This window comes from Pinus tabuliformis, chromosome 7 (assembly GCF_031772625.1).
Source record: "Pinus tabuliformis cultivar Carrire ecotype Pingquan chromosome 7, CPIR1, whole genome shotgun sequence".
Lineage (NCBI taxonomy): Eukaryota > Viridiplantae > Streptophyta > Pinopsida > Pinales > Pinaceae > Pinus > Pinus tabuliformis.
This window is the reverse complement of record NC_142293.1, coordinates 1890009685-1890022228: the sequence shown is the minus strand read 5'-3', so window position 1 is coordinate 1890022228 and position 12544 is coordinate 1890009685.

Genomic DNA, 12544 nt, shown 5'->3' with positions numbered 1-12544 from the left:
ATTATGAAGTCATTAGAAATTTGAATATATTTTAAAATATTATTACCAAACATTTCATAGTTTTCATATAAGGCACTAGTAAGATTTTCAAAGGTTTCTAAACTTTAAGATAAATTTCCATCCTTAAATTTTTTCCTCAAGGGGGTAGATACAACCAAGGAAAGAGACTTGATATTCACTATGTTCATTATAGAAAAAATGACCATGACACATCAACATGTAGAATCCCCTAGGATAAGAGAGAGGTAAAACACTAGATCTAGTGAAAGATGTAACACCTAAATTTGCTCATTACATTTTTTCCCATTTCAATATTGGAGTAATTGAAGATTTATTTCATACTTCATTTGCTTCTACAAATCTTGTTAATCATCTGTTAGGAATCTTGGAAGAATCATAATTTGTCAAAGTCATGTAGTTAAATACCGCAAAGGCTATACGTGACAAGATCATCCAAAGTTATGAAAGTGACACTAAGGTAAAAAGTGTCAAACTTCAAACTATTAGAATTCATTATGAAACTCTCATAATGGATAATGATAAAATTATTGCAAGTTTATTTCTTATGGTAGATGAGATTATTAATTCAATGAGAAATCTTGGTGACGAAATAAAAGAATCATCACTAGTTGAGAAAATCTTAAGATATTTAACCCCAAAACTCAATTCGAAAGTATCTACCATTGAAGAAATGTAGGATTTGAAGAACCCTATTATTGAACAACTTCAATGGATTTTAATAGTCTATGAAATTAGAAAAGGGGGTCCCTCATATTGTTGTTGGGAAAAGTATCCAATACGGAATGACCCTATCCCACTCTAAGGGTGATAGTACCTCAGCAACAACCGAATGCAAAGCTATTCAAGATTACTTCTTTATGAGATGTAAGAGAGAGGAGAAAGAGACCCACTAACAGTTATCTTCCGCTAATGATTGATCCAATCTTCCCTCTTTGCTGCTTGCTCCCAGCTCCTTGCTCTTTCACTAGCCCAGCTACACGAAGATCCTGCAAAAGCACAAGAAATGGAAACTACAAGAAGCATACATCCATAATTGATTCAAGGATTAGAATAAATCAAATATACAAGCATCAATACGCCATTGAGACACATGCATATAGAAGAACCTCAAATGCTTTATTAATGGAAGAAGTAAATTTCTGAGAGTGTTACAACCATAAGAGGCCCAATCCAGCAACACCTCCCAGCAGAAAGAAATCTCCTCTTCACCTCCTTCAAGCCAATCACCCAATAGTTCTATACTCAAACCAACAACACTTCCTTACATTCACAAGATTCCAGCCTCCCTAGACCTCATGAGAGAGCTCTATATATAGGAGTTTTGGAGAAAGGATGAGTCAGCTTGAGGCTGGCATGAAGCTGACTAGTGTCCTCTCCCACTTCAGTTATTCTTCAGTTCTTGAGTCCACTTGGAGGTTCTTGCTTCCACTTGGAGATCTAGATCCTCTTACTCATCACAAGGCAAATTCCCTGATCCAAGTGTCATTTTGGAAGCTTCCTGGGCATTTGACACCTTTTGGAATGACTGTGCCACCTGGCCAATCTCGCCCAGCGCAGGTAGCCTTCATTACTGTTGACATTCAGCGCAGGTACAAAGTGGAGCAGTTGACATTCAGCTCAGTGGAGCAGTTGACATGATCCAGAATTAGCTTGTTTTTGAGTGTTTTCAGGTGGAGAACTGATATTTAGTGCTGTGGTTTGCTGACCTTGTTCCTCTAGGGGTAGGAACAACATGTTTAGGGACTTTGGATCCCTCAGATTATTGACATTTCATGCTTCATGCTGTAAGGCACAAAAATGTCTATAACAGTTGCCCCCTAAAGTATGAGGTCGTTTATCGGGTGAAATGCTTTATCAGGAGGATCCGAAGTTCATTCAATCGCTGAGAGGCGCCCTGTAATAAAATACAATACAATACATTATTTTTCATTCTGCTTTCGTGATCTAGCTGAGGCGGGCATTCCCATGCTCAGCTTTATAAATTCATTTTGGTACATATAACAGACGACCGTCTGATGGTAGACTGATAATTCTCTGCTGAAATTATCATCCTTTGAGTAGGATGATCATCTGCTGCAATGATGTACATATCAAATGTCTTTATATTTCCTGAATATATATCGCAGCCCGGATGGATGAAACTAGATCCGGGGTCTTCAAACTCGTTCGATATTCACTCTAAGTACAAGTCGATCCATGTGAGAATTACGCTGAAGTCGAACATGGAAAGACATCGCTTGATTACCGGTCAATAATGTAAACCGTTAACAAGCGCGAGAGGAATCACTGGTAATGATAATGACCCTCAAGGTACTACAGTACAATTCACGTGGTGTGAATAAAGGACTTGGCGTCGAACACCACGCAAAATCTTCTGGTCGAAGGTCATTAATGTATACCTGTCGCCGGAAGTGAGAAACTTGCCATTGAGGCGTGCAAGCTTCAAAGTACTGAAGGGGGTTGTTCCTAGATCAACCTCTTGGATAATGAGCTGAAGTCGACAAGAAGCGATCCGTCAAAGGAGGGCCTTAATGAATCCCACATCAGTGACACGGAACGGAGCTAATGATTTTAGTGGAGGTGAAAACAATCTGTGAGATATGATTCAGGGTGGCGATCATGGGTGGATGAAGGATAATGTATGGCAGTGGATGGGACACAGTTGACTCTTTATGAACAACATCTCTTGAACATATAACGACACTGATGTGATGGATCGGTAGCATTACCCCACATGTGGATGGTTTGGCGAGGACCATGGTGACGAGACCGGTGAATGAAACAACCCAACCCGATGTAATACGGAGGACAAAGTGTCATGTTCAAGAGCGACTTGCTACCATTAAAGCTTTGAGGTTCTCCCAATTTTTCCCCAGTCATTTCTGACCAGTACCTCTTTATTTTTGTCAAGCTTGAGGAGGATAACATATGCTTGTTCTATAACCTGCCCTTCGAGCAAGCCCATCGCTATGTTTTAACGAGCCTAGCGATAGGGAAACTCGTTCTCGTCTAAAGACAAGTTTGTCGCTATTTAATCATTTTAATGAGTCTAACGACAAGGAAAACTCAGTCCTTTTCATTTTTAGAGAGTCTGAAAAGGTACAGAAAGTCAACTCCAAAATTCCTTTTTCGTCATCTAATCCCTTAAGTCCGAAAAAGTATAAAACAATACAGAAGGGATGATTTTTCGATAACTTTAACGAGCCGAATAAAACAAGCGCTCGACCTTTTTGTGCAATAATCCCTCAGGTCCAAAAAGATTAAAATCTAGAGGAGGGATAGCTCTTCCGGTCCTTTTAACGAGTTGGAAGGCCAAAACTCGGCAAACTTTTCATATTTTACGAGTCAGGAGAAAAGAGCTCAAATAAGACTCGTCTTTTGAGGAACGAGTGATAAACAGGGATAGCAGCAGATTCCAGGTACAGGTTGGAATTTTCCAATCACGGCAGTGTCACAAGGATGGCTAGGTGAAATCACTCTTCGCAGCTGTTCCTCAAAATGGGTAAACAATCATATGGGGGTGAACGATCGGCCAAATGGAATGGAGGTGGCAGGTGCAAACACGACCAAGGCTTTTTATGGCTAATAAATTTATGATCACAATGGTTATTTACCAGAACAGGTTCATTTTTTAATGAGCTTAAACTCTGGAAGAAACTATTGCTCACGCTTTTCTATTTTTTAACGAGCATAAATTCCACGGTAAAACTGCTCGATTATATGGTCAAATTTTGATTTTTTACCATTAGTAGCTTTTCTCTTTTCAAGTATAGTATTGCATTTTCAATTGCTGCAACAAACTTTGTTAGAAATGAATAATATTTGCATGAAAATGAGATTATAACCCTAATATTTCACTTTGAACTACGTAAAAAGCCATTAAAAGGTGTTTTTACCTCTCATTTACCATTTCATTTGCATTTGGTTTGTTGGAGCTCTGGAGGTGCCTCTTCCCCCTTGATTTTCACCAGCTGATTTCGGGAGATTCTGCGGACGATTTTCGGCGCCGTCTGGACCAGGTAGGAGCTAAACCCTAGCTCTTTCTTTTCATGGTGGCCGGTAGTGCAGCTCTACATGTTGCCAACAGGTCTTATATGCAGCACGCCTTGGAGTGTCTCCAACCGAAAGTATTCAACTGGTGTGATGCAGTACTTGTTCAGATGAAAAGTCAATTGACCAAGGTAAAGGATGGGAAGCTGAAGAACTTTGGATTTGGTTCTATTCTGACTGCCTTCGCCTTGGAGAAAATCCCACTGATGCAGCCTCAGTACATCATACTCGACTTGCCTTCTCCGACCGAGCCACGCATGCAGAGGTGGGTCGACCACATGTCTAGGCATGCTGGTCAACCTCAGATTACTTTTACTGAGGCCTTCTTTAGGTGGTTCGAGCGCCAGGAGATGGCGTTTTCTGAGTATCCATATGTGGGTATGGATTTCCGAGGTGATCCGGATTTGGTGCTACCGGATGGCGAACAGTGGGGCGCCATTGGTAAACTCCTTGACCATATTACTGTTTATTGTTCTTATTCATAATGTTGTTGTGCTTTATTCTATCAAGACTTTTAATTGTACTCTTGGGTGCATGCAGATATCGGTCCTGTTCGTCCAGCAGTTCGTCCGAGATCGCCAGCTGCTGCCCCGGCAGTGGAGCCTACTAGGAGAGTCGTTATTCGCGATCTTGACGATACTGAGACCCTTACAGCTGTGCAGGAGCAGGTTGAGAGCCTTACTCGTGGTCTTCCGGATGTACAGATTGACGAGTTACCTTTACAGCTGCAGCGGCATACTATCGACGTGCCTAGACGATGGACTCGTCTCTTGCGCATGATTGCATAGGCCGTGACGTACTATCATGAGCACCACTAGGCTAGGGTGCCCCCTAGCATCTTTTTGAGTTTTTAGGTCATATGACCAATTTTGTCTTGGTTACAGAACATTATGTATGAACTATATAAACAGCTTATATGTATCTTGATTTTCGAGTTTTATTCTTGGTTGATTTATGTGATCCATATGTACAATCTTTGATGATGTTTCCTTTTTATAAATGTTGCAAATGTCTATCTAACACATAGTTTGCTAATGAGTCAGTTAATGTGTTTAAGTTTCTTGAAATATGTTGATATTGAATTGAATCAAATCGTCTTTCCAAGATCTTAACCCTTAGGAACATGCGATAAATAGCTGGATTGCGAATAGAATATATATCATTGAGTTGTAGTATTACGAGCTGTGAGTCTAGCCTGAAAATTAGTCGGCGTATGCCACGTGTGATGGCATCAGAGAGTAGTTCCATCAACGTGCTATACTCAGCGATGTTATTCGTTGATTGCCCAATACATACACCTCTGAAACTTACTAACTCGCCGCTTGGATCAAAAATGGCCCAGGCTGCGGAAGATAGGTTCCGCGAACTACGACTCGCTCCGTCGGCATATCCAACGCATGTCTCCAGAAGGTTCGACATCTGCAATAAATGAAAAGGTGGATCACTTGACCAGGACAAATACTTTAGCGAAAACAAAATACAACAGAAGCATGCAGGTTACTATTAAGCATAGTAACGCTTGAGGTACAACCCGTTGCGGGGCTGTGCCAGTGGAATTCCATCGTAATCCATTAACTCGTAGGCTCCTTTTGCTAACACCCTCTTAACAATATAGGGGCCCATCCATAAGGACTTGAATTTTCCTACTCCCAATTTATCGGATTCTTGGTCATAAAGCAAGACCAAATCACCTTCTGAGAAGACACGGGGTTTGACATTTTTGTCAAACTGAGCCTTGACTCGTTTTTTATGGGCCTCGTTAGCCAAAGCGGCATCACGACGGGTTTCATCCAACTGGATTAATTCCAAGAAACGAGCCTCTTCTTCTGAAGTCCCGGGGAGAAGATCGATTGTGAGTTTAAGCGATGAAATTTCGCACTGGATTGGTAAGACTGCTTCCAGGCCATACACCAGTTGAAAAGGCGTGAACCCGGTTGCGTTCTTTACCGAGGTACGGTAAGCCCACAAAGCTGAGTACAGGATTAGGTGCCATCTTCTTTTATAAACCCCGATCATCCTTTGCAACATACGCTTCAGGACCTTGTTGATTGCCTCAACTTGTCCGTTGGCTTGCGGATAATATGGGGTAGAGCTGTCGTGAGATAGCCCTAGCTTGGCAGCTAATTCGATCATCATGTGATTGCGAAAATGCGACCAATGATCTGTAACTATAGCCTGTGGTACACCGAACCTGGTGACTACATGATTGAAAAAGAAAAGGGCAGCTGTTTCACCAGTGTTATCCAATGTAGGCATCGCCTCGGCCCATTTGGTAAAATAGTCAACAGCGACTATAATATACCCATGCCCCCCGGTCGAGGTGGGGTTACATTGCATGAAATCGATGCCCCACTTGGCGAAGGGCCCAACAGCAACTATCGGCTGCAAAGGTGTGGGTGGTCGTCTGGTTTTGCTATCAAAAATTTGACAAGCATGGCAACTTCTGACTGCGGTTATGCAATCTTTGAACATGGTTGGCCAAAAGTATCCTGCTCGTAAGATTTTTTGTGCTGTTGCATATCCAGACTGATGCCCCCCACACGCGCCTGAATGGCATTCATTCAGGGCTTTTTCGGCCTCTTCATGGGTAAGGCACCTCCTCAGAACTGTATCTACACCACGACGGTAAAGTGTATCACCGACGATCATGTAGTCTTTTGATTGGTATCGTATACGTTTTTGTCTGGAGTGAAAGGTGTTAGGCCTGAATTTTTGGGTTTGGAGATAAACTATGATATCTCCATACCACTCATCGCTTACAGATATCAGAAACAAACTTTCGTCCACGATTGACTCTTCCGATGTTTCATCGTTGGACAACGATGGGAGATCGCATAACAATTTTGCGAAAACTAGAGCTTTCTTTGATTTGGATTTCACAAATTCCAGATCAAACTCTTGAAGGATCACTATCCATTTTGAATATTTGCCCCCCAGCAACTGTCGCGATAGTATATAAGTCATGGGGTTGCAATCTGACAAGATGGTAGTTTTCCGAAAGGGGACATAATGTCGAAACCTTTGAATCGCTTGAACAGCTGCAAGCGCTAGTTTTTCAACATAAGAATATTTACTTTCTGTATCGTTTAAGTTTTTACTTAAATAATAGATAGGATGTTCAATTCCATCGACTTCTTGAACTAAAACCATTGCAATGGTCGTATCCGCTGCAGCCAGATACAGGTTAAAATCTCTTTGATAGTCCGGGGCATACATTAATGATGCTTTTACTAGACAATCTTTCAGAGCATCAAAGGAAACTTGCGCCACCTGGTCCCAAACAAAAGGTACATCCTTTTTCAAAAGACGAGTATAACCCTTAGCAAGTTCTGCGTAATTTGGAATGAACCTCCTCAGAATGTTTGCTTTCCCTTGGAGTTTCTGAATCTGAAGCAAATTTGAAGGTGGAGGCAAATTAATGATTGCCTGAACCTTGCAGGGGTCGAGACGAATCCCATCCTTAGAGACTACAAAGCCAAGTAAACGACCAGAACCGACGCAAAACACACATTTGTGCGGATTGAGTCTTATCTTGTAGTGTCGGCAACGTAGAAATATCGCTCTTAAATGCTGCGGATGATCAGCCCGCTTTCGCGAATGAGCCGGAAGATCATCGAGATAAGGTTGAACAATGTTCTTGATGTCATGGAAGGCATAATTCATTGCCCTCTGAAACGTCGCCCCTGCGTTCTTTAAACCAAAGGGTAATTTTCGATAAGCGAATGTGCCCCACGGACAAATAAATGCAGTCTTTGACTGGTCCTGTGGGCGGATATTTATTTGATTATACCCGGAAAATCCATCCATAAATGAAAAGATTTCACATCCGGCGCATTCATCAATTATCTGGTCGATGAAGGGTGTAGGGTAGTTGTCCTTCAGACAAGCTTGGTTTACATCCCTATAATCAACACACACTCTAATCGTCCCTTATTTCTTCATAACAGGGACAATATTCGATACCCAATCGGTTAGAGGAACCGGGTAGATGAACCCAGCATGGAGAAGTTTTTCAACTTCTGCCTTAATGGCAGCGGCTTTCTTCGGGTGCACTTGCCGAAGCCGTTGTCTTACTGGTTTGACATCAGGATACATTTTAATTTCATGTTCAACTATATTCGAGTCAATGCCTGGAATTTCATCATATGACCAAGCAAAGACATCTCTAAATTCGCGAAAAAGAGCGTTATATATTTCCAGTTCTGAAGGGGAACAACCTTTGCCGACATAAATATTCTCTACAACATCTGTTTTAGTCGTGATATTTATGGCGATAGTCTCTTCAATATTGGATAGGTTTCGCTCGGAATCCACCGTGTTTACAGTATTTGTTAGGAATTCAAAAACTGAAGGGTGATAAAGGTCGCTTTGAGTATCTTCTTCATATTCCGGAAGAAGGGAACGATGGTGGTGATCATTCCATGGTGCCCCCTCAATCATCATTGATTGTAAGATTCCTTCGTCAGTCCCATGTAATTTCGACCAAGGATCTAATGGGGTTCCATATTCTCTAGACCTATCTACCCAAACGCTTGACGAGCGCTGATTTGGGTTCGCTTCCCATGCTTGAAACATTGATTGCTACAATATTTCTAAAGGGCTTGGGGGCAAAACCATTGAACGATCCATGTCGACCTTCGTGGAAGATATCATGTTGCAGGTCGCTACAAACGGTATATTTCCCGTATAAAAAGGGGGTGGTAGCGCGAAAGTTCCCATCAATGTGGGGTCTTTCAACAATCCTACTCCGATATCTTGAATTGAATGGTTGCTTTCATGGATCATGGGAATGCTTCCTGTAACTTGTGAACCATTAGGGAGGAAGTTCTGTTGGTCGACGATCGTAATCCCTCCTTCAAACGGGAATGCGATCTTCCTAAAATAAGTTGACACAACAGCTGCCATGGCATAAATCCATGGTCTACCCAGTATGATGTTATAGTCGAGATTTCCATCAATGAACTCAACATCAATTTCTACTGTTTTTCCTCCTAGTTCAACTTTCAAGTTATTAAGGATACCGTATGGGGTATAAGTCCTTCTGTCGAAAGCTTTTAATGTCGTCGAAGATCGCGACAAGGTTGGAGATCCTAATGTTTTCCAGCAACTCATCGACATAATACATGTTGAGGCTCCCTCATCAATTATTGTTCTATGAACAGTTTTGTTGAGGGCTTTCACTTGAATAAGGAAAGATAATTGAGCTGGTAACTGAGGATCATACCCCTTGTGATGAAAGGATACAAGATTGGAATCCTTAGGATCAACCCCACCAATTGCTGATCACAAGGCCTGCCTTTGGGTTGGACAATTTTGTAGCACTTCAAGAGTCGACATAGCGGATGGCAATTGGGCCAAATCTTCCACTATGTTATAATGTTGCGCCGCTCTGGCGCGAGGATTAAATGTCGACTTGTGTACTACACCCTTTGGCGGTTTTATTGTTAATTCAGGGATGGTGGGTGGTAAAACTTCTACCGAAGTTGTTGTCGAACTACTTGGTTGATCTTTATCTTTTTCGTTCGACAACTGAGGATTCCCATAATCTTTGTTCCTTGTTGAAATCAAAGAATCATTCTGCTATTTCGAAACCGACAACATAAGTACTTGCGACGGGGAAGCATTTCCACTATCAACCAGATTTTGACCTGGGTTGGGAAATGGATCAGTTAACACAACTAAGGTTTGTGAACTTTTAAAGAACCTCTTTAACTCAGCTTTGAATGGGCAATTCTTTGTGTAATGATCCTCATCATCACAAATTTGACATGGATAAATTTGTTTCCCTTTGCCAGGAGGGTTTGAAGAATTTTTTCGAGGAGATGATTCTCCTTGTTTTTTCTTCTTCCCTTTGTTTTGCTTTTTCTTGCTTCCTGGTTGATTGCCTTTATCTTCCGATACGACATTTACTTCTGAAGCAAGAATTTCTTCTTTTGCATTTTGATCCGAATTCTTACGGGCTTTCTTTGAAGAAGCCTTTATCGATTTCGCGTTTGCCGTGCCAATCACACCGTCACCGACATGAGAGTCACTATTTGATTTAGGAGGGGGAGGAATTGAAAATTCCGGTCTAGGGGCGTCAGGTATTTTGTCGTAGAGCGTGCCAGACTGAGTATAAACTAAGTCCACATACTGTGCACGAGCGATAACTTGCTCCTCTGTTACGACTCCCCCCTTGGCCACATCTTCCGTAATAGCCGGAAGTAACGACTTTATAAACCATTCAGCTAATAGCTGATCGGGAACATATGTTTTCACCATCCTACGACGACGACGCCACTCATGTATATGATCAGATATATGGGTGGCAGTTGTCTGCTTGAAGTTGGTTAATATTTTTGTTCCCGTTTCATACCTTATCGGTAATTGAAAGTGGGTTAAGAAAGTCGTGGCTAGGGAACTAAAATTGTCGAAAGAGGCTCTTGGCAATTCAATATACCATTTAGCCGCTGGACCTGTCAATGTCCTCTGAAAAAGGCGAAGTCTTATCGAATCGTCGTTTAGGGTGTTCGACGAACACCACAGATGAAAAGTCATCACGTGATTCGACGGGTCTTCACCTGGATTTCCATTGAATTTAGGAATGTCAGATGGAAGTTTATGAGGAATCGCTGGCCACCAAGGGGCATAAGCAATCGGATCGTTGGTTAATCGGTGTAAATCGGGTAACTCTAAAGTTGCCACGAATGGTAACTGTTGGTTCAGGTTAGGCGAAGCATAACCAGGGTACGATGGAATCGCTTGAGCAGTGGGCCTTTGCATACCAGCATAATGTAATTGATGTTGGTATGACTGATACGGTTGGTGGACTTGACCACTGTAAAGTGGTTGGTTTTGACCGTTTTGGATATACGGTTGTCCACTGTTCGCAAAGATTTGCTGCTCAGAACCTTGGTACACTTGCTGGAATTGCGGTTGTTGGTATTGCACAAGCCATGGTTGTGACGCCATGTTTTGTTGTGCTATGCTAACCGTTGGACCAAGGTGTGGAGTAATTGTACCCGTTTGGACCTGTGTCGCCCCACCAGTTGGCGATTGTGGTTGTGACCCATGATCAAGTGGTTGTTGCATTACAACCTGAGAAATCTGAGGTTGGCATGCAACAGGTATCGCTTGAACTTGTGACACTGTTACAATAGCCGGTGTGGTTGGGATGTTCGTCACAGGTACACACTGTTGCATAGAATATACAACCCTTGGTTGTTGTGGTAGCATAGGTATCCAACTACTTGATGCAATTCCAGTATAACCTGAACATTGTTGTGAACTCACGTATGGGTACCCTCCCGGAGGGGGTAATGAAAGGGCATATTGCCCCCCATACGGTAGCAATCCGGAACTAAAGGGGATTGATGGCCCAGATTGACCTCCAAATGGATCAATTTGGCGAGTTTCAACATAAGAGTTACTGGGTATTACTCCGGATGAACAAACTGGAACAGACCACACTGTCGAAATAGTCCCTTGGTGGACTCCTTCTAGCAGTTGAGAGCTAGTTGGGACAGCTGGTATGCCGGCAAACATCATCGGAGTGACGGCAGGGACTTCTGCTGTCGCTGTGTCATTTGACACAGTCCTAGATGATGACGGTTGTTCAGACATCTTAAGTCTATCCAATAGATTGCCTAGCGATTCTACAGGAACTTCCACTTGTGGTGGATTAACTTCTGATGAAGGAAATAGAGTGAACCCGACTCCAAAATGAGTTGGAGTACTTGCTTGCGGATCCTCTGTAATTTCCTCTATCGCAATCAAACCCGATGGAAGAGGAAGACCGTCAGGTCCGTAAAATATTTCTGGTGCCGAAGAAGTGGTTGTTTCGACAGCGACGGTTGTTTGAGGAACAAAACTCTCTGGACCGGTTACAGATGGAACTGGTTCAGTTATACAAGTATTTGCCCCCAGACTAGGATCAATTTTACTGTCCTTCTGTGGCTGTTGAACTTCTTCTATAGAGGGAGGGTTTCCAGAAATGTTAGGAGTAATCGGAACCTCAGATGTAGTTGGAACACTTGTTCTAACTTTTAAAGGAGATTTTGAACCGGTTAAACGAGTTCGCTTCGTCCGTACTGTTTTCGATTCCGGAGACAAAGACGGTTGACTCGTAAGCCTCCGCGAACGACGGGGTTTCAATTAACTTTCTTCCATGATTGCGGATTATAGACACAACTTGCTTTTTCACTTTTTAAGAGTCGAGAAAAAGCTAAAGATGACTCTAGTCTCCTTCGATGTATTAACGAGCCCGAAGTGACAAATGCTCGGTTGGACTTTTTCAGTTATAGAGTTTGAAAAAGGCCAAAAGAAACTGCTCTGGAGATCTAGGCAGAGGGTGTGCCAAACCTTTCGCAAAACCACAGAATACGTTTTACGGTACGAGTGGTCGATCTTCGTGAATGTTGTGTTCACTGCATTGCGATCAGTAGGACGGCCGACACGGTTTCCTATGGATAAAGGCTTTGATCCTATAGGGGTC